The 23,277-nt window shown below is 40.3% G+C and overlaps 1 long non-coding RNA gene across 1 annotated transcript; it reads right to left on the bottom strand.

The window, feature by feature from the left end:
- Positions 1-2,943: 2,943 nt before the first annotated feature.
- Positions 2,944-10,994, bottom strand: LOC135290636 (uncharacterized). The gene is made up of 3 exons (XR_010353403.1): positions 10,533-10,994; positions 6,943-7,353; positions 2,944-5,690 (listed from the first exon to the last, which is right to left on the bottom strand). It is a non-coding gene; the product is annotated as an uncharacterized LOC135290636 (long non-coding RNA).
- Between the last annotated feature and the right edge of the window lie 12,283 nt (positions 10,995-23,277).

Raw genomic sequence — 23,277 nt, 5'->3', positions numbered from 1 at the left:
GAACAGAACATAAACTATAAGTTACCACCCTGCTCTGTACTTGACCCTTCCAACACCATGCCTTCTGTTTCCCTGTTCCCCAAAGAGCAGAGCAGCAGTGTTGGCATCTCCCTATGCCCATGGGCTTGGTCAGTAAGAGTCCTATGATGGGTCTTTCCTCTTGTCTCCCTTGAAGGAATTATGGTGTGTTGGTTCCCCTCTCCTGTGAATCCACAGACCCCTCTAAATAGGTGTGAGGATGCAGAGGAGGGCTGGCAGCCAGCAGCTCTGGGCCTGGGGTCAGTTCCTCTCTTAGGCTGTCTCTGAGTGACCACAAGCACAAAGTAAGGGCAGAACATAAAGGCACAAGACCAGAGCCAGCAGATTCACGTTTTTAACCATGCTTTGCTTTGACAAAGCAGTAATGTCTGTGTCATCTCTGGGTGAGCAGAAAACACAGCAGGGAGGCTGCTCAGTGCCATAAGTAAGGAAAAAGCACAGGTGTTTGCCTGATCTTTTCCTTTGAAATCCTGCCACTCACAGATTCTCCTCAGTCTCCAGTCTGCTCCATAACAGTCCCCTCGTTCCAGTCTCACCACCTGGAACTTCCCTTTCCCTATGCTAAACTGACTGCTTCCTATCATACCCATGAGGCACAAAGGACAATCAGCTTCATTCCCATTTTTAGCAGCCTTCTATACATTTGAATGCTTTCCTGCCTCCACCAGGCTGTCATTTTGTCAATTAATCCCTACTTTTTTGCATCCATAGACTCTCTGAAATTGCTCCCCGTCTTCCTTTAAATCCTTTGCCCCTACTCACTCAGCTGAGGCCTGGTGAGATGAATGGTTCCTGACCTTCCTGTTCCAAAGTGCTGGGGTGACCCTGCTGGCTCAGCAGGCCAGTTCAAAGTTCATTGTAAGTGCCAGGTTTTTCCCAGCTAAGTGATGCACTTGCCTAATGAATCTCTGGCTAGTCACCCAAGTTGAAATTACAGTTGTTCCTATAGTTCTGCAAAATAAAGAGGGTCTAGGAAGGAACCTCAAGTGTGTTCCTGCTCTGTATCATGTAACAAGAGTGAACAAGGAGACATCATCAGCATATAAAATGCAAGAATACAGCATTCCTTCAGAAGCCTCCTGCAAATCAGTGACTGAGGGCTTAACTACTTCACTTAAGTTAAGTTGCGGCTACCTACGAATCACTTAAGAGAATCATGAAATCCCTCCCTTTCCCATCCTTCAATTTCTGCTTTGGCATCCCCTTCTACCACAGTCAGCTTTGAGCTGCTGAAGCACAAACAGTCTAATTAATACAGGAAATCAATTTGTGAAAGCATTTGTCTTCTGCCCTTCACATGTCTGTCTGAGTTAAAACCACCTCACTGTGCAAACAACGGCCAGGATTAAAATGTGGGCTCAAAAAGACAAACCTTTGACAAACAGACATGCCTTGAAGGAAGCTGCAGAGCCTGCAGCTGAAGTAACCAATAGAAAAGAAAGGTTGTGATCCAACAAGGCTCAGTGACTGACTCTCATGAAGGCAATTATTAGTTGTATTATTATCATCATCATCATTATCATTATTATCATTATTATTAGTTTTAGCCATGAGGGATGAAACTCCTCCCATATGTTTGGGTTTTTAAATGAAAATCTAACCACAGTTAATGGAAGTCATGAAGAAGAAAACACATTCAGGGCTCTATTGCTAACACTAATTCATATTTAAACACTGACCCAGTGCAGAGCTGCCTACCTTGAAAGATTTGCAGAGCTGTGTGCCTCAGCTCTTGCTGCTTCATCCTTAATTTTCTCCCATTACTTCCTCCCAGACTAAGGGGAGCCATGTCTGGTGTGCAAAACTTTGCTTAATTACAGCATTTCGTGAACACAAGCACCATTCCACAAGTCATTTACACGCAACTATGATGAGACTCACCTTAAATCATTTTCCCTGATGAAATGCAAGTGCTAAATGTGGTTTTAACAGCAAAGTACAAGAAAGTCTTCAGTCCCCAGAGCAGTTATTTCCCCTTTAAAAGCATAGCTGAAATAAACTTTTTACCTGTTTCAAGAGGCTTTGTGTCAGCCCATTTCTGGCTTAAGGTTATTTTAAGTACAAGTCACAGGCTGAAACTAAAGCTAGAAGTAAAAATGAGAGATTACTACTTGGAGATCTGTCAACTGGTTAACCTCTGGGATGATTTAATAAATCCCTCCATTACACAATATTAAAATCAGAATAAATTAATGAACCCTCTTGCTTGTCATTAAACTGCCATGAAACCGTAAATGAACTTCTGATTACTGATTATTGCCTGGAAGAAAAGTACTGCAAATGGATAAGTAACCGTGGTGGAAACCTTTGTCTCACTGAAGAAAATGAATAAGAATTTAATTGATTACATAGCTATGGCCTCAAGGAAACAGCCACTTCCTACACCCTATATTATAAGTGACCAAAATTTCACAATGTGGTAAGAAACATACTGCTTATTGTCTTTGATCTAGCTGAAAACCCACCAGATTTGTAAATACATTTATTTGTGGATTAAACACGATGTTTATTTAATAAGGAAGCTTTCAAATAGTTTACCCATTTTTTAAATTTTCTGTGCATTCTTCTGAAGAGACAGTTCTAATAGGGTCTTCAATTCAGTATGATGGAGCAGTTTCTATTAAAAATGTAGGTAACTTGAAAATAAAAAGCCTACTCTGCGGAAAAGCATCACCTGAAATGACAGTTTTAAAGTGGGGGAAAATAATCACAACTTCAGTAGTTTTTAATTATTGCATAAGAATATTTTAATGTTAGATTGAAACAATGTATATATTTAGCATATCATCCTAGCATTTTATATATACCATGCAAGCTTGAAAAAGAAAAACAATAAAACCTTACAATGTTCTTTTTTAAAAAAATTTGCTTCAGTTTTGATATTGGTTTAGGCAGAGGCTTTGTTAGTTATTCTAAACTAAACAACACTGAAAGAAAACTGTGGTGAAAGGCCTGTCCTGTTCTGGATTCTGTAACTCCCTGTATAGAAGGTTTTCAGTGTGTTGCAACCCAGACAAAACATGTTTATGTGGAAAAAGTCACACTTCACCAGAAAACATATTTGATCCACTTCCCTACAATTATTTTCTGTGGGGAAAGAAAGCAGTACAATAAAAAGATAAAGCATGAATGTTGGAAAAAAATCTCTTTTTTTGCTCTGGCATGCTGCTGAGTTGGGTCAAGAGTTCTTGCATATTTATGCAAAGAAGATGGTGCATAAAGTTGTGACACTGTTTCAGTCCAGACAGAACCTCATCTGGAAAGGCTGGGGATGAAGTATTCTACCAACACCGATCAGACTAGTTATATGATATAATGAGGAAAATAAGCTGAAGTGGAATGGCTGGTCTCCTAGTGACCACAGATAATGTTTTTTGCTATAGTCAGATATTGCAAACTAATGTGTTGGTAAGACATAACTGTAATTCCATCTGTTTGATGCTGATTTAGAGATTCATTCAAGCTCACCACTAGAGGTGCAGTCAGGGATTTCAGTGAATGTTTGTGGCAATTGTTTAGATAGATGTACAGGAGAGATGATAAATGCATTTAGAAAAACATGTTTGGATAAGCAGGTTGCCCAGAGAAGCTGTGGCTGCCCTGTCTGTGGAAGTTCAGGGCCAGGTTAGATGGGGTTTGAAGCAACCTGGGGTAGAGGAAAGAGTGGAAGGAAGCCCATGGCAAGGGGTGGAACAAGATGATTTTTAAGGTCCTTTCCAACCTACATCATTGTGGGATTCTGTGTTTCAATGATTCTGTTAAAATGGCCTCATATGTTTGAAATACTGCTGGAAGTCCATAAGGGTGTCATCCTTAACCTTTGAAATTTTTTCCTTCTAATAAATAACACCATTATGCTGACAGAAATGGCACATTCTCTGTGAAATTGACATTGTAAGCAGGATGCATTGTTCGCGTGCAGGGAATATGGATGGGGGTGGGAATTAGGTGGAACAGATGCCACATTAATATCTGGCTGATGAGGAGACAGATGAGTGACTGCAGCATGGGAGCATTAAGGAAATTGATAATGGGCTTCCCAACACCTGCTGCTGTTGTTTCATCCTGCTGGACTGAATATAGCAGTGACATAAAGAGGAAAGGTGTATTACAGTTTGTAGTGCTCAGTAATAGTCAAAAATAGTCATGTTCAACAATTTATACATCTGTCTATTCATCATGCACCAGCATACAATAACCAAACCCAAGAAAACATTACATTTCTGGAGAAAAAAAAAAAAAGCCTGCAGAGCAATAAATTATTTTATTTTGCTGGAGGGAAGCTGATCTAAACCCAAATAATTTACAGTAATGAAAAAGCCAAGTGATTTTTAAAATATTTCTTTTTCCCCATACCTAAGTCAGCATTGTGGGCTTCGCCCAAAGGGTTCAATGCCAGCCACTTGCTCCAGACCCTGCTTAAGGTGTGAGCTCAGGTTCACACCTGGATGGTAAAGAGAAATTATTGGGGCACCATGAGCCTTACTATGGCATCTCCACTGTTCCTGCCAGTGAAAGTGGAGTTTAAAAATGAAGGGAAATGAAGTCAAACTTGTTAAAGAATCATTTCTGATATCTGCAACAACTCTGACAACACCAATTAAATTCCAGGTCCAAAGCCCCAGATGGGAACTGTCCATTGAACATGAGACAAAAGAATGAGCTCTCAAAATATTAACTCTTTTCCTGGTCCAGTTTTACCATTTTCTCCTTTTACTTTCACCATTCCTTTTGCTTCCTTAATACTCTACAAGATTGACTTCTGATGAGTTAGAAACCGACTTGCAACCAATCTCTTGGCTGTTTTCCCTTGCCACAGAGCACAGGCAGTTTTCATTAATGAAGGAAATAAAGGGTGATTAAAACATCAAGGTACATGAGCTCTGTGTGTACAGAGGCAGCCAGGCTAGGCTGACAGTTGCACCAGACACAACATGGATCCCACCTGTGCATACCCCAGCATTAATCTCGCATTGCAGCAGAGTGTTCAAGTGTTTAAAAATCACAATATATCAGGCAATGACAGTTACTTATCAATTGCAGAGATGAAAACCTGATGAGGTTCTTGTTGCTGCAGATGGGCCACTGGAAAATGTTTCCTGGAGATGATAACCGTGTCTCTCATCAGTGATCTTCTAACTGACAGGAACTTGCCTTTTTCCACTCTCTCAACATGAGGTCATTTGTCTAGTAAAGTAATGGGAATGCTGCTGTGACAAAGTAGCTTTAGAACCCTCCAGAAAAGTGGAGGAATCTCGTGTTAGATGTGGGGAGAGCTGTGCTACTGATTTTCCCCATGTTCTTGAGTGAGTCATTGTCACCACTTTTTTTCAGTCCCTTCATGTGCCCACCTCCACCCCAACAATTCTGTGTGCAGGTGCACAAACGTTACCTCTGCAAGCTAACTCTAAATTCTCACCCTGTTCCAGGACTCCAGAAATTGTCATAAGAATAGTAAGGATTTGCCTTCTTTTATGGCAATCTGAGGATGCATGTAAAAAGGCAATCATGCCCTTCTGCACATCTTCCCAGTTATCTCTGTTTCTTGCACATATTTATTTGTCTTTCCAGCCTTGCAGATGTTACGCATGAGATCTTTAACTCAGTGTTGCTACAGATCTCTTTTAACAGTGTTCAAGAACTCCCCAGGCCTGCAAATACAGTGAGCTCAGCTAAGCCATGTCTTATAAATCAAAATATCTTAGAGACCTACAACAAAACACATTCTCCTCAGACTTCTGCCCAATTCCCAAGGTACAAAGACCAGGCAGGTCTTTCTGGCTGAGTGGCACAAAGTCAAGGGAGAGCTTTCATTCCCTCCCTTTTATCCATGGAAAAGCAGGTGCTTCACTAAGAGCAGTGGTGGGTCCATGCACTAATAAAAACCTATCCAAGCAGGTGTTCAACCTATCCCAAAATAATCATTCACTTTCTAACAGAAGAGACGAGTTCCAGACATCTCCTCTTTAGCTTTCTGCCTGGCTCCTGTCCTGACAACAGGCAACATTCCCAGAGAATTCAGAGTGCTTAGCATTAGGAGGAAAAACACACAAATAGATATTTGTGAAACCTTGCCAAGGCAAAACTGTAACACCTTGCTCCTTCTGGTCACTGGCCAGCAATATCAGAGTTTTTCCAGCACTGCCCTCTCTTTTCAGCAGCTCAGAATCTGGTAGGGTGGTGAGAGACAACTCTGAAACTTCTCTGCAAAATGGAGTTCCTGGAACACCTGCTTGTTTGGGCAGCCCTGTGTCTTTATAAAGACTTCAAAAGGCTGCAATTCCAGTTCAAGATAAGGATCTGCAGCACAGGTATCAACATCTGAGGCTCTGGGAAGAGCCAGCTGAATGAACTGCCCCTTTCATCACTTTTCACTGATACCTCTAAGAGACTCTTTATTCAAAATAAAACAACAGTGGTGCTGCAGCACACATCCAACAGGGCACTGCACATTCTGCCATTTAGTTTGTCAGAGTAGTGCCTAACAATTTGAAATTTAACAATAAATGCAGTAACTGGCTTTTTACAATGGCCAATCTCCCTGGCATTCATATTCCCAAAGTGGTTTCATCAAATAAAGTTTCATCAAATAAGTTTCATCAAATAAAAATAAATGTAATAAATTTAATCTCGTGGTTTTTCAAAGATTATGCTTAAGTGCACTTCTTTTTGCCTTACTCTCAGAATATGCAATATAAAGGAAATGTAGAATTAATCTGTATGCTGCTGTATAGGACTCACAGAAACAAAGCCTGCACTGATGACACCAATCTTCTGTAGTTACAGGTGTTACAGGCAACCTAATGCCATGGAAAACCTACTCCAGCAGCCTCAAGTTACTCAGTATTTGAGCTTACCCCTACCCCCTTTAGGATTTCCAGTCAAATACCAGGCAATACCTACAATTCTGTGCTTTTCTGGTGTTCCAAAGTATTACTTTCCTCTGGCACTTTAGATGCAGAAAGAGCAATTGTTTAAGAAACAGATTTTGGAAGTGTATAGCTCCATGAGACAGAAATTTATAAACCCTCAATCTGCAAAGTTCTGTAAGGCCTACAATGATAAGGATTGCAGAGACATGTTAGTTGCAGAGACATGTGAAATGCTGCACTTCTTGGACATGTAGGGATTAATTTGAATCAACCTGCACCAACCTGTGGGAGTAGTTTCGGTCACCTTGGGACAGGGACAGACCTGTTGGGTGCTGTGGTCTCCACTGGCTGCACTGTGAGATCAGCTCCATGCTGAGATCAACAGCAGGATTAAAACATTAACATTTCAAAAGCACTCAAGCTCCCCATGAGATCTGAAAAACTGAAAAACAAGGAAAAAAAAGAAATCTGAGCATGTATGCTTATACACAAGCATGAATTATCAAAAAGCTTCCAAATCTGCCATACTGAAGTGTTTTACTTTAAACATCTATCATTTATTTTCTAACTGGAACTCACAATAGACTGAGGGGGATAATCTCCAAGTCATTATGGTTTGTTTCTCCATTTGAAAGATTTAATTTAAGGCTTAATGCCTGGAAATATGTAAACTTTGCATTTAATCAGAACAGCATCAGTTTCTACAGCCCTTTTCCAATCACTGCTGCAATTATAGATCAGCAAACTATACTCAGAAGCAGACAGTAGCTTCTGATAATTTTCTGGTTTAAAATTTCAGACTTAATGAAGAAAATTTAAGAATATTTCTGCCCTTTTAGAGGAGCAGAAAAACTGTCTAAAATATTATTTTTATGGCAGTGGAGAGAACAGTTTAATTTTTATGCAGTCAAGCTTTCTTACTGAATACTCTTTTGAAGTGACTACGTTTAGCTTTCAAAATATTTAAAAGTTTCTTCTTATCTCCTATTTGCAGTTTTTGAACAGAAATATCTTCCAAATTTCACTGAAACTCAGAAATACTTTAACCATTTTAGCTGTCATTGAAACTATGGTTATGTGCTCCCTATGACATTTTGGGATTTTGGCATTTTTTTCAGCAGAATCTGAGGAGATTCTGTGAATTCCTCTTATGCATCTTGAAAAAGCAGGCACTTGTCAAGGACTAAATATACTCTTCGTCTGGAATTCTACAGTTACCATATTATTGGTGAAGATTTGATTAAATAAGAAGGAAAAAAGAGGAGCAGCTATCATTCCTATATTTTGATGTGATTGAATATGGTGAGGTATCTTAGGAAAAGAAAAATACAATATAAAAACAATGTTTGTATTATTGTAATAATAAATGAAAACATTTATAGAAGAAACTAATGTTTTGATCAGGAACAAGAAGGCCCTTGTTTTTAACAGCAGGCCATTTAATGTCTTTTATTTAGAATATCTTAATGTTCCACCAGCAGATCTGGGACATACATTAAGGTATCCAAAGTTTTAGGTTACTAAAGGATGTCATTGAGGACAAAAGAATGAACAATTATCTTGTGTGCAGCAGGTCTCCATCTGTATGAGGCTTGTTAGTTGTTTACAGAACTGACTGCAGACCACCATTGAGTGAAGTCATTCTCCAAGTCCCTTCAAATTGCAATCTTTTTGCATTGACTTTTTGTGTGAACAGCACTCAGCCTTGCTGGTCTCAATTCCTCCAAGATCTACACATGGAATTTCCAATTAGAAGATATTAAACTTGACAATCAAGCTTTTGACAGCACCATCACTGTGCTAATTCTTCACGTTTTTATAATCTAATTTCCGTTACCCAAATTTGCACAGTCCACTGCTAATGTCATTCTGGTTAATTGTCACCCTGGGACATCTTAAATGATTTGAATTCCTCATAACTGAATAATTTGAATTCCTCAAAACTGCAGTCATAACTTGTCATTGCACTTAAGTATCTAAAATCCCAAACCAGTCAAACATATTGGGTGGTATCAGGAGTTGTAAAGCCTGACCAATTCCCTTATGTGAAAACAGCATATTTTTTCTTTTGGTCCTCATGTATAGGTGGATAGGAAAAGGCTTTACTCTTCAAGGAGCACTTCGGCATCACAGAAAAATATCTCTGCTAGAAAAATTCACCAGGTAAATCTAAGTGTAGCTGTAAGATTTCCAGTCACTGAAATAGTGGAGCTGAAACATGGCTGGCCAAGCTATACCAAATCATCCCCTACTTCTCTGCTCCCTGAGCTCCATAATTTGTCAGCAATTCAGCATAGGAAAACAAGGCATAAAGCAAAGGTATACTGAACAAAACTCTCAGATTTTTAAGACCTAAGCCTAGACACTGAGGCACAAAAACACGACTGACAAGCTGATTAGTGTTTTAAAGACCCAGAGAGGAAAGAGGTTTCTTAATCTTGACCGATGTGACACAAAAAGATTTTCCCTAAGTTCTGTTATCCATGGAAGAATGAAAAGTGTGTGACAGAGTTATACTATACACAAAGGGAGGAATGTGCAACTAGAGACACATTGCAGTATTTTCTGAACTCCTACCAAGCAGTGACACTTCTGCACTGTTACTGGGGGGTCAGGAGGAAGAGTGGGCAGAAAAAAATTTTTCCTTTGCCTTGACTTCTCATCTAAGACTTCTATAATATAAGGCTCATGCTCAAATTATACCCTGTTTCTTGAAAAGAGAGCCTGAAAAAATAAACTTTTCAAGCAGGTCAGACAGGCCACTGATTTTGAGTCTTGTCTATGAGTCACATTCTCACAGCCCTTATAATATATATGAACATTTTTCTTTCAATGTTCTTCTTCTGAAATCAAAAACACCTCAATGGTTTCCTCTTTTTCTCTTAAAGCAGTTGTTCTGGGACAAGAAAGATTGATTTCCTGCAGCAGCACTGTATTTCTTAATGAGCAATTATTTTGCTAGCATTTGTTTTATGAGTTTTACATCTCTTTTAATGGAAGAGGCAAGAAGAAATAATTATTTATATTTTACAATTTTTGGCTCCACCTTAGCAAAGGGGCCTTGCAAAAAAGGCAGGAGTGACGTGCTGCAATGAATTGCCAATAATGATTTCAACTTTATTATATATGCTTAATATTTTCCATAAAGAGAAAAGTTGTAATTTTGGGATACAACTGTCCAAAATCAGCTCAAGGCAGAGCAACACGTACATGACACCCAAAATTTGCCAGAATCATACTGATCCTTGGTTAATTTGGGATCAAGAGATGAGTGACTAAAGCGTCACATAATTCCACAAAATACCCCTCACTGGTAACTTTTGTAATTTGTGACTGAAGGAAGGCTGGAGACAGCACAAAGCACAGTGTAACTATTTAGACTGAAATTATTCCTGTCTGGACAGACCTTTTTAAGCATCCACTTCCAGTGCTGCTTAACTTTACATCACATCATCCTGTGTTTTTCATAGCAAAAATTTTACTGCAAGACAAGTATCAAGTTAGAAACCTTGAAAAATCACTTCTACTTTAAATTCATGTGTCTTCTGCCAGGATGCAAGGAAGAAGAGGAAATATTTAATTGCATATGTTATCTTCTTGTGGCATTTCTGGCTCACTTACCTGCTACACTCTTCTTTAATGAAGACATAAATGAGAGACTGCAGCATGATACAGGAAAGCTGAAGTCCAAGAGGTCCTGTTTTGATTTGTGCATTATTATCTGATATGCTCACAGTGAACAGGTCATAAAAACAGGTGTTTCTGTTATGATCATCACTGGCATAAACCCAAGCTATGGAAGGAGGAACTCAGTCCTACAAAGGAGAGATGTTTACATGTGCCAAATATTTCTCTCATGTATCTGAGCATATCCTGTAATTAACACCCTTATGCTAAGAGTATTAATGAGATACAGATAGTTTATCCCTGGATAAGCGGTGCCTAAGACAGCTAATGACTTGTTGAAGGTCAAATGTGTTAACCGTGGAAGAGTACAAAATCCTCATACCCTCAATGTCCCAAGATCACATCTTAACCACAACTGTGCTGCTACAGAGGGAGAAAATCACCAAAGACATAACCCCCTCTTTCCTCCAGGGAAATCAATACACTCCCACCAAAGAACCACCTACTGAAGGGAAGTCATACAAAATCAACCTAAAGCCACTTATATTACATCAGGTTTTGTTTATTTGTTTGTTGTTTGCAGTTAATAGTACAAGCCAGTGACATTCTATTTTGCTTGGTTTAACTTTTTCTCGTTTTATGGACTGTTTCCTAATACTCTCACGCATATCTGCTGTACATGAAGATGATAGGACAAAATTGACCCCTCTGTGACCAATTTCTGTTCCTGTCAATTCAAAAATGAGAGCTATCTCATTGAGGGTATCTCAGCACTGCTCTTTTGATCACTGAACCCCAGTGATGTCCCTTGATTCTCCCTTATACTGGCAAGAATTTTGAGCCTTCAGCCCAATGAATATGCTTTGTTTTTTGTTGTCACTGAATATTCTGCTCAGAGAGAATATTTCAGGGAGCGTTTTATTTGCTGAATTTCAGCAGAGAGATCAGGCACTGAATTTAGAGAAACTAACTCTGTAACTGTGGATCCAGGCATTATTCTTCTCTATCCTCAGCAAATGCAGCAGCTCAGAGTCCAGCACGCCGTGGGAGAGTCCCTGCCAAACAGAAAACCAGTAGCTTACGAGTACACTGTGCATTTGGAGAAACCTCCCTCACAGAGGGTCCTTTGTCCAGCAACAGGATACTTATCTTCATGTCTTGAACAGTTTGGCAAGCAGCTTTTTGTGCAACACTGTTATCCAGGAGTACCTGTGTTTGGCTTGGGAATGTGGTGGCAAACCTTCCACAGGTCAGAATGCCAAAGAGTTGGGATCCTGCCTCTCAGCTGACACCCAAATAGTCCTTAAATCCTGAAAACAAACATCAAACTTCTACAGATTCATGCACTGAGAGGCTAAATTAACTCTATGGGATCACTGGACACTGCATGAAGTAAAGCACATGTTTAATTGCTCTGGCTTCAGTGCTATTTTGATACTCTTGTTCAGTTGCCAGCAGACCTGAGTTATGGTTACATTACAGAACAGATGCTAGAATGGCCCCTCAGAGCATAATGAGACTGACACTCATAAGTGAGACACATTTTCCTAAGCATCCCAGTCTGACTGGCATTGCCATTGAGCCTATGAGATTGCTCAAATATCCTTCCATCTTTACAAGGGAGATCAGTCCCTTTGTGTGAATAAATGTCAGCCAAGTGCATTTAACTCTTTCCTCAGCTTGGAAGAATATCACATTGTGAGATTGTGTTAGGGAAAGCTGTATTTACTTATGTCTTGATCGGGTAGATTGGGTAGTTGTCAAATGCACAGACAGTGAGAATCAGTCCTCTAAGGAATCCTTAAACTAGACAAATCAAAAAAAATCACAGGTCATGCTACAGTCCAAGGCAATATCTTATTATTTCAAGGTAAGGTATTCCCAAGACCCCCTAAAACCAAAAGGAAATAGTATGTTTGCCTTGCAAAGAAAGACAAAAAATAGCTTAGCAAATTATGCGAAGACTTAAACAGACATTGTAGGAGCCTTTTTCTTCAGTGTGTAAAAAAATACATCCTGAAGTATATGAATTTGAGTTTGTTGTTACTAAATAATTAGCCAGAAAGAGGTTTTAGGGTTTTTTTAAGAAATGAAAATAAATGTAAAAATTTTAACTTGCATTGATTTCAACTCCAAATAAGACTGCTGTGGTATTACACAGAACATGGAGAAAGTTGCACCGTAAGTGGCTTTAAAAGATCCAACTTCCAGAAAGAAGAAGAGCAATTTGAGCAGTTTATGTGACCAGTTACAGAATTTGATCATGCAGAAATTATACTCATTTAGACTCCAAAAGCATATTTTTGCTGTAATCAGCTGTTGCAGTTCTTGAGTGTCTTTTATCACACAATCTGTGTTTCTTTAATCTTGCTTTATATCCCTGCCTCATGTCTTTAGCAGTTTTACTTAACAGCAACAGAAGTGGTTTATTCACAGGGAAGAAAGTAATTATAATCCCAAACCAACCACCATCTTGATTATCAAAATTCTGGTTACAGCTGGGTATTACCACACCACTTTTTTGCACACCCATGTATTTTTTCAGGCTACCAAGCATTAGTAGCTGGCTGCTGTGTTTATTTACTTTCCCAAGATTGCAGATGGCTGCAGAAACAGTCAAATTTCCTCCAGAGGACTGCTGGACCAACTGTCTGCTGCAAACCTGTCTTTTCCTGTGGAAATCCAGCATGGAAAGTCAGATACCACCACTCAGAACTGTTCAGAGGGCTTGGTCAATGTATCATCACCAGCCGAAAATGTTTTCCAGCAGATGTTATCAGAGTCAGAAGGCAGCTCAGGGCACCCCACAAAAGATCAGTGTGACCTAGAGCAAAACTCACCCACAAGTCAAGCAGCAGTTTTCTATTACAAGTTATTTTTTTACCTTTCCAGAAGCATTTTGTTGATGCTCTCTGCTGCCAGAATGTGACCCTGGGCTAGACAATGCTTTCTTTTGTAAGAACCAAAACTTCTATGCCTAAAAACCTCAGATGTGAAAAAGAATCCAATTCAATGAAGAATTTGACTCTATTCTCAAGAAGAGTATTTTGAATTTTGAATTAATTTCTTTCCACATGCTATGCTCAGCTTGGCTCTAACAAAAAAAAAAAAAGTAAAAGGATATTTTGGCCAACTCTTATCTCCTCTAGTGGGGAAAAGAGCCAATGTGCCACCAGGGATTGACTATCTCTCTACTATGTCATTGCATAGGATGTGTAGAACATATAATAACGGGAGCTGGACAGGGTTTAAACCAGCATGTGTTTTCATTTCATAGCTGCCTTTTCCTTTAACCAGCAGAGCAGATGTGTTTTTTGCTTACAGATGAACATTAATCCTTTAATGATTAGAGTTATCTCATATAAGGTGGAGGCTTTTTGAGAGAGTAAAATCTATTTATCCCCTGTAACCAGGCCAAGGGGGTGACTCTCACCACCACAGGAAGAAATTTCTGCATCTGTTCCCACTTCATTTTCTTAGGCTTGCCTGCTGTCAGCACGTACAAGCTGCAGACACTACCAGTAATCACTTACAGTGAAATATTCAGTGCCATGCTGCTCCAAGGCTGGTAACAGTCCCAGGCACTCTAAAAAGCATCTAATTTCCCCAGAGCTCCCACAAAAGCAGTAGCATGCTCACAATGAACACCACAAAACATTGAAACCTAAGTAACACATGGCAATAAAGGATGAAAGTTTCATTTTATTTTAGATCAGTGAGCATGAGCACAAATAATGGGATTAAGAAAGAAAATTCCTTTCATCCTTCTGTACTCATAACACTTTAGAAAAATTATTCTCTTCCCCAAACAAGCACAATTAAGTATATAATCCAAAGATCCCCAAAAGGAGGAGAAAAGGCAGGTTCATCCCCAAGTATCCCTCATGTACCACTACTTGTAGTGAATTTTTTTGTCAAAATTTTGCCAGAAAGTGTTCAGAACTCCCCAACTGTTTCCCTCTCCTGCTGACTGCAGTGCGTGTATGGATCTTGACTGCCCATGGGCTTAACCTTCATCTCTTGAGGTTTTGCATTATAACTAGGAACAGATTTTGGATTTTATTTGCTCCTACATCTGAGTATCATAATCTGCAATAAAGTGTTTTCCATAAACAAATTCTGGCATGGAAAAACTTCATAATGCTTCAGACATCATGTCTGCTGAAGTGTCTTGTAAACAACAGTCTGAAACAGGAAATCTGCTGCAGTGTTTTGACTGACACATGTTACATACTTTCTTTAAAACTGTCCTTTTCCAGTGATTTTGAAGAATTGTGATTATATTCTGAAATGCAAGTGGTATTTTAATTCCTGTCCTCAATAAGAAACTTCTTTGACACTCAATGCTATTATGTTCTCCCAACACCTGCAAAAAAGCAGGAAAATTTCTTCACACCCTGTCACAGGCTGCCCAGGGCACTGATAGAGTCACCATACCTGAAAGGGATTTAAAGATGCGTAAGTGTGGCACTTGGGAATGTGTTTGGGTGGTGGGCTTAGCACTGTTGGATTAGTGATTGGACTTGATGGTTTTAGAGGTCTTTGGCAATCTGATTCTATTTATACCTTAATCTATGATTCAAAATTTTATACAAACTGAATTTTCAAATTTGTGAAGGATCACGTAGGGAAGGAAAGCTGAAAAGGAGTAGTCTCACCTGATGTAGATGCAAATCTGACAGACACAAATAGAAGAACCAAGGGTTACAGGACTCAGTAAATAATATCTTACTGGAAATGCAAATTTCCCCAAACAAATTAATCCCAACCTGCTTGTAAACAACAGGTGTCTGGAGAGGAAAACCCAGGATCTGGCAGTCAAGATTCTCATCTCCAAGTATACTCATACAATTCCCTGACAAGGAGACAAATGGTTAGGTATTTTGAATTTTTTTTCTCCCCTAAAGAACTGGAACCCTCTAGGGATCCTTAAAAGTTCCTGCCCTGAGGAATGAGAATGATCCAGGATCAGCCAGATGACACTTTCAGTGCTGCCTTTGGGGTTAGTGCAGAGAAGGAGTAGAGGTGATGTTCCGACTGACCACACCACTGCTGCAGAACCTGAGATAACAGGCTTGTTCTCCAAAACAGCAGGAGCTCTGATTTAGAATTTTCAGCTCATACTGACCTCAGGAAGGACCCGGTTGGCCAGCACTGGTATAAATTCGGTATTTAGGCCTGAGCAGGGTGGGGTTGTTCAGACTGCTGTGATGAGACCTTTCTCCTGAGAAGATATGTCAAAGATGGTAATGGAAAGGTAGAAAAACTCTCCTATTGCTTAAAACACTCGCTTCACCTCAAGCCAGGCTTCCAGTTGTTACTCACTTGGTCACTTCCCATGAGCTGTGGGAAAACCCAAAAAACCAGGGAGGCGGAGAGGACCCTGATGGGAACCTGGCTGCACTGATTTACAGCTCCCTGCACAATGCAGATGAATGGATTTGGGAGCACAATGAGAAAAGACAGATCTGCCCTTGCGGAGTGACCCCACCACCTCCCAGGAAACTTTGGCAAGGTGTCAGGAGTGGAGATGAGACACAGGACCAAGGACATGTGATGCTGATCACTGAGGTAGAGCAACATGCAAATGTAGAAACTGAAAAAAGGAATTGGTGTTTTCACTTTCTCCTGATGCTGTCCTCCTGTCCTGCTGTCTGCAGGGGTGGAATCTCATTGTGATTTTGCTGACTCATGGATAGTGACATCACTGAGTGTCAGATTGTGACATCTCCAGGGGATTTATAGTGACATGTCACTGCTTATAGCTGGATGTCAGCAGACACTGGGCCAGTCTGGCTTGAGACAAAAATGGCCACTGAGAGAGATGGCAACTGCCCCATCTGCCAGGACTCTTGGAAATATGTGGCTTCTGCTCTGCCCTGTCACCACCGCTTCTGCCTGGGCTGTATCCTGCGGTGGACACACAGAAATCCCTCGTGCCCGCTCTGCAGGACACCAATAGAGACCGTCAGGTTTTCTGAGCAGGATGAATGGGACTATGTACAGTTGGTCATCACCTCCCCTGCAGAGTCACAAGAACCTCATAGCCCAGCAGGGAGGACTCCTGATCACCTGGATGAAAACAGCCGCCAAGGCCCTGAGGTGTCTCCTCCATCTTCCCCACAGGGAACACTGTCCCCAGATGAGCAGGAGCCAGAGCCTGTGGGTGGCCTTCTGCCCGAAGTGTGGGCAGGACTGTTCCAACAAAACCAGTTTCTCCTGGAGCCTGTGCGGCCCTGGCTGTGTGAGAGGCTGGTGAAAATATGCCGGGGCCGATGGTGGTTGGTTGAGGCCATAGAGAGCTGCATTCTGCGCTACCTCTGCATCTGCGGTCTAAATGCAGAGGCCTTGGCCCAGAGGCTGCTGGTCTTCCTTGAGGGCTGCACAGCACCGCTGGTCCAAGGCCTCATTGAAGTTGTTGCAACCCGGTGCAGCGAGAAGGCCCAGAGGCTTCTGCATTCCCACACTGCTGAGGAAGAGGACAACAGCCAAGCAGAGAGCAGCAGCTCCAGCAGATCCAAGTCCGGCAGTTTCAGCTCCAGCAGCTCCCAGCAGAGCACCCCCACCAATGGCTCCAGAGTGGAAGAAGAAGCTGGTACCTCAGAGATCACTCACTGTGGGATTCCCAGCCACCCTGCAGCTGTGCCCAGGCCTGCAGAGTGGGACCAGCCCCAGCAGGCGCCAGAGCAGCCGGAGCAGCCAGCAGTGGCAGGTCCCTCTGCCCAGAGCAGCACCTGCAGCCCCTCTGCTCCCAGCCAGGGCAGAGGCTGCTTGCCTGGGGTGACACGGTCTGCCCAAAAGAGGAAGGCCCCTAGGCCTCTGGATTCTCCCCAGCCCAGCAAGAGGCCATGATGGGGCTGACTTGACCCCTGCAGCCCTAAGCAAACCTTGTCATCATTTCAGATTAAATGATGAAATTTCATCTCTGTCTTCATTTGCCATTTCCTGTCCAAGGCCAATGCGTCCACAGTGCATTTGAGAAGTGACTTCACCTTTCCAGGTCTGACTTCCAAAAGGCATTTGTGAGGTCTCCATTCAGTCAGTCCCACAAATAATCTTTAAATGTTGGAAATGTTGTTGAAGCAAAAAAACTGTGGAGAAATAGGATTTCAATAAAGTTCTTGCAGTTTTGAAATAGATTGTTCAAGTTTTAAGCACCTAAAACAAAACCCAGTAGTTGCTAGGCAGCAGTGCCTTTGGTCTGTAAAGACTCTGCTGTGAATGTGAGGTCAAGGGCAAACACTCTTACAATGGTTGAATCAGTTGTTCTGCTCCAATCAGCACAAAAGATGTTTTTCAACGATCTCCGGGGACAGGAGGCCAGTATCTGACAGACAAGGTGAAATTAAAGCTTAATAAAAATGGTGACCAGAATGCTTTACCGTTATTTTTGACGCCAGAAGTTACTTAAAGTTGCAATGGCAGCCCAACTTATCTCACACAGAACAGTGCACATTACACACAACTGGACAGAACCCACTTGAAATAATATATTATCTACAGTATTAGTAAGGAGTGACAATATGCCCCATCCCCACAGCAGTGGTACAGTTGTTAAAATAAAGTAACCTTTTAATCCCTAATGCTGTGGCTGATCATTTTGTTATATTACATTGTAATTATTGCACAGAAGTTGTTCACTCAGGTGGAATAATGGACAAGGATAAACAGTTTTATAATCTTCCTTCTCCTCTCAGTCTTTGTGCACATTTCCTGCCACCCTTCTCTCTTTTGTCATGCACAGGTGTGTTTTCAGGTCGTGGAAAACTTGATTTTAATGTTTAACTTTGCAGATACCGGTTGCTTAGTTTTGTTGTACCTGACAGACACAGGATAACACAAGACAATTTTTTTTCCACAATTTGGAAAAAAAGTCATGGTGAAAAGCTTACACTCAAAGAAGCTTGTGCTTAAAGGGAAGTGCACATATAGAAAAGAAGGCTTTTATTTTATCGTTAAACCAGTGGGAGCTACAATTCCATATATGACTTTTGACCTGGATGTCTCTGGAGTCAGACTCCAGGATACCTCATTCTAATTCTGAGGAATTCCTTCACAGCATGGATCTACCCTAGAAGTGTTGATCCTAGAAGTGCATATTGCCTTGGAGCAGTTTTTCAGGGCTCGAGATCCCCAGACTCCCAGCTTCCTCATTTGTCAGCCTCTGATGACCTCAAGTGACAGTCAGGCTCCAGTTTCTTTGTTATTTGTTTTTTGAAAATCTCATGAGCTTCAGTTTTTGCTGAAATTGTCTTTTGGCTTCAAAAGGCAGTCCATGTTAAAAATCAGTGACCAGCAGTCATGGCTTGAACAACACACATCTTAAAGTTATTTTTACCCATTTTCAGGTTTTTTTCCTCCACTAAGATCAATTCTGGAATGTTTTTCTATACATGGAGGTTTCACACATTTTGTAAAACAACTCTGCTAATTTTTTTTCTTTAAATGAAAACATACTACCTGACTGAAGAAATAAGTGACCTATAAACCATTGGATGAAGGGAAAAACACAGGATAGCTGCCCTTTGTGCTTGCTTTTCTCTTCAGATTGTGACTATCTGTTGTTTCTTTCTTTTGGAGACAGGCTAATGAATGAGAGGGTTTAGTAAATATTTGGTCTGACACAACAAAACAATTATTATATTTTTGCATTCTATTCTGGAACTGGGGGTTAACTGTACCAGAGAAGTCTTCTGTTGATGGTGCCCATCCCTATTGACTCTGCTTTGAGATTGCCATTTAGGGACACACTGTTCTGTGAGTACAACACCCTAGCAGAACACAAGGCCTTATTTGAAAGTACCAGAACAAAATCTACCAGAGTACAGAATTTTAGGCAAAGAAATGCTTTCCAGTTTCTTGGCATCCCAAATTAAAATGTTTTCTACAAGACCCACAACAGCTAGAAGAGAACTTCTCCTTTTGTGAGACAGAGCTCCCAAAGATAAGAAAAGCTAAACAAAGAGGAAAGCAAAAATCTCTGTGCTATAGAGGTTTAAGTAATGACTGATAAAGAATTAAAGTGGAAGCCTTTACACAAACTTTGCAACACTGACTAAAGCCCTATTCCAGCTGGAACTCACTGAGAGCTAGTGCCAGGGTCTAATAATCTGTCAAATTATGGGCAGCTTGTAAACCAGTTAGATAAATGATTTCCATCCTTGAACCATTTAAAGAAAACCAAGCAATTATTTTACCCCAGATGGGCTTTTGGTAGAAACTAGCAAATATAATTAATCCAGCTGTATGCTGGATATATGATTTGTGCTATATCAAGTGGAGCATTAAATATGTTCCAGGACACCTGAGCTCTTAGCCACAAATCACCTGAGCCTGTGAAAGAAGATTTGGTAAAAAATTGGCATAAGTGAGAAATAATAACATAAGCATCTTTGTGATAACAGTTCTTGAGGTATTCTGAATTTTTAAAAATACATTTTTTTTCTATGTCCATTTTGGTCCAGTCCTCTTGGAATTTAGATTTGACTGACTATTCCCCTGGCTTGATGCCAGCATCCAGAGAGACAACTCTGCTATAGTCTCTCCTTAAATCCTTGAACCAAGCACCAACTCTTTTTCATCATGGCAATTTCCATCTGTCTTCTCTCTTCAGCTGTTTGGCCTCGGGATCTCTGCAACAATCCCATCAGGCTCTACAGAGAGTAACAGGGTATTTGTCCCCAAAGTTCTCTGTCACTCACTGGACCAGCTTACTGATGAACAATAAACCTCTGAAATGGAAGGAGGTGTGAAGGAGATGGACAAGAGACATATGCCCATGAAGCTCAGAGGATATTTCAGTACGTCATCCTCTTCCTATCTTCTGGAAGAAGGATGCACTTGTGTTTGTAAGCATCACAGAGACACAGGAGACAAATTTTGTATTTAATTTGGAAATTAGGTGAAAGAAACTGGAAAATCACATGGAAAGTTTTTACCAAAAAATTAACTGCTTTGCCCCTCAACAAACCTTGAACCTTTCTCTGCCAAGATTCCCCAAAGCACACTTTCTGTTTCTATTGAGTGGTTGCTTTGAAGAATTGCCCCAGAAGGATGACACTGTCTGTGCTTTTTTAGCTGCTCAGATCACATCCCTCTGTTCTTCCTTGCCCATTACTTCCTTACCTTACTGTAACATTCCCAAGAAAGCCTGTGTATTTTGGAGGTGCTGATGTTAATCCAACCTATAAATAATACAGCCTTGCAAAGAACTGGACCATAATATTTGCACATTATTTGGTCTAAATGACCTTGCTCTGATTTTCAGAGGGTCATTTTGTAATTTAATGGTTCAGCTGAATTCCTTGTCCTGAAAGATTAAGTTTCTCATTGTCTCATTCAATAAAGATGCAGCCATTCCAGACCTCCTCAAAATGAAACCAGCCATGAGAATACTGCACATATATGTAGATTTTCTGAAGAGATTACTTTTCCTGTCTAATCTTACAGAAAAATTATCCTGCTGAAAAACAATTGTTGTAATTGAACTGAAAGGCTGATAGGTAAGTTTTATTCCAAAGTATAAGTTTAATAAAATTATATGTAAAGAAAAAAATGAACATTGAGAAAGAGTCTTTGCAATGCTACTCTACATATTTTGTGTTGATGGTAGAAATTCATGTGGTGGGGTTTTTTCAGTCCCTCAATCACAAAGCATGCTATAAAGCAAATTGCAACTGAATATTTTCAGCTCCTGCAAAAAAACATTAAGCAAAATAGCAGAAACAGTTACATTTGAGCTTCATTTCCAAAGCCAGGGTTTTTACTTGAATGCTTAAGGTCAGAGAAAGTAGAAAGAGAGGGCCTGTTTGTTGAACATAAAGCCATAATGGAACTGTGCAAATTCATTTTGTTCCTCCCCGAGATGGATAGTCTCATATTTGAAACATCATTGAAAATTGAGGCCAAATTTCAAGTGACTTTATTTCAATCAGCTGTGTTAAACCATTATAAAGACCATCATTGGTCTGGCTTAAGAAGTATCTAAATGGATGATAATTAGAATTCTGCATGTTCAAAATTATACTTTCTTGAATAAGTCATCTTTTCCAGATGATTCAGAACGCTGGTTTGAGTTTGTTTGGTTTGTTGAAGGGAGGTTTCTGTGTTTAAAAGTGAAAAGACCTTGCACTTTAGATTAGTTAGCTCAAGGGGAACTGGTTTGAGGGGTCACTTGGCTACTACTGAGGACACAGAGAATTCCGAGCATTTCCAAAAAGTGCATCCTTTACTTTCAGACTCATGAGAGAAAGTACGTAATCAAAGAAAAAAAATTGAGTCATTTGAATTTAGACATTGCTTTGCCCTCCATTAAGGCTCAAAATTACACTCTACCCTTCTCTTTAATACAAACATGGAAACACTGATAGCCTTGGTCTGCAGAAAAACTGTCACTGTCACATGTCACCTCATCCTGATGGGAGCAGTCAGGGTTGGCAGAGCTGTTGCACATTTAAGTCTCTATCACATTAACTTTTTGTATTCACACTAAGTGAAAAATACAAAATAAACACAATATTTATCTCCAAATGAGATATTGTGAATTTAAATCTGCTTCCTTGTTTGTCATCCAGGTATCCATGCCAAAACAGAATGTAATATGAATACCACAGAAGACTCCTTCTCACCCTAATAATACTATTACTTTATTGGTTATTTAAAGTAAGTTATATATTTTAAATATTCTGTGCTTCTGAGCTCTGAAGATTTATATCTGTATTTCCTACATAAATCCAACTGCCATTTTACATTTGTAATTTTGTCCTAGGCAAGCAAGATCATGTAAAGTAAAGAGGTGAAAATACAACTTACAGGTAAAGCTCAAAAATATTCTGTCTATTTAATTTGTACAGAATTAGTTTGTAATTTAATTTAAAATTATTTAAATTAATTTAAAATTGAATGTGTAGGAAAATTTTTTACATTTCACAACATACCTTTTTGATGGAAAATGGTGTTTTAAGGCTGCATTAATTATGTAATAGATGATAGAGCACTCATTCAAACCCCTGATATATCTCAAACTTTACTTTTAAAAATGAAATCACAGGCAGTCCCATCACAAGTTTCAAGCTCTGTCTTTACAGTGCTAACCTAAGCAGTGTGCAGGACATGTGGAGAGCCCACCCACCCCTGGAGGGTGTCTGAAGCCAAGCTTGTGTTTTCCTGTTCTGGAAAGGATAATTTTTCCTTTTTTTTTTTGGGTTTTTTTTTTTTTTTTTTTCATGGATCATTTCCCTGCAACCTGAGGAAGACAGAAAGCCCTGTGCTGTTCTCTGGTTGGCAGCACCTCTATCAGCTGGGTGACCACAAGGGTGCAGCCACCATGTGCTGCTCCTCAAAACACCTTCAGGCACCACCCCATTGACACTGAAAATATGTTCTGGATGTCTGCACAAGGAAAGACTGATCCCACAGGGACAGGCTCCATGGATGTGTGAGGAGGAGGCATTATCCAGCCACAGGCAGTCATTTCTGACTGGTCCCACCATTCCGCTCCTCACAGAAAACCTTGGCACGGTGTCAGCAGCAGGGATGAGACACAGGGTGCAGGTGGCCAAGGCAGAGCAACATGGAAATGCAGAAGTTGAAGACATGACAAAAATTTTTTTTTTCTTCTTCCTCCTGACAACATTGCCTGCTGATGGAGGGTGATATCAGCAAGAGGCAGATTGTGACATCACCAAGTGTGAGATTGTGACATCACACTCCTCACTGCTTAAACAGAGATGTGTGCAGA

The sequence above is a fragment of the Passer domesticus genome, chromosome Z, assembly GCF_036417665.1.
Source record: "Passer domesticus isolate bPasDom1 chromosome Z, bPasDom1.hap1, whole genome shotgun sequence".
Classification (NCBI taxonomy): domain Eukaryota; kingdom Metazoa; phylum Chordata; class Aves; order Passeriformes; family Passeridae; genus Passer; species Passer domesticus.
Note: the sequence above shows the minus strand (reverse complement) of the source record. Positions and strands in the feature narration are given on the sequence as shown.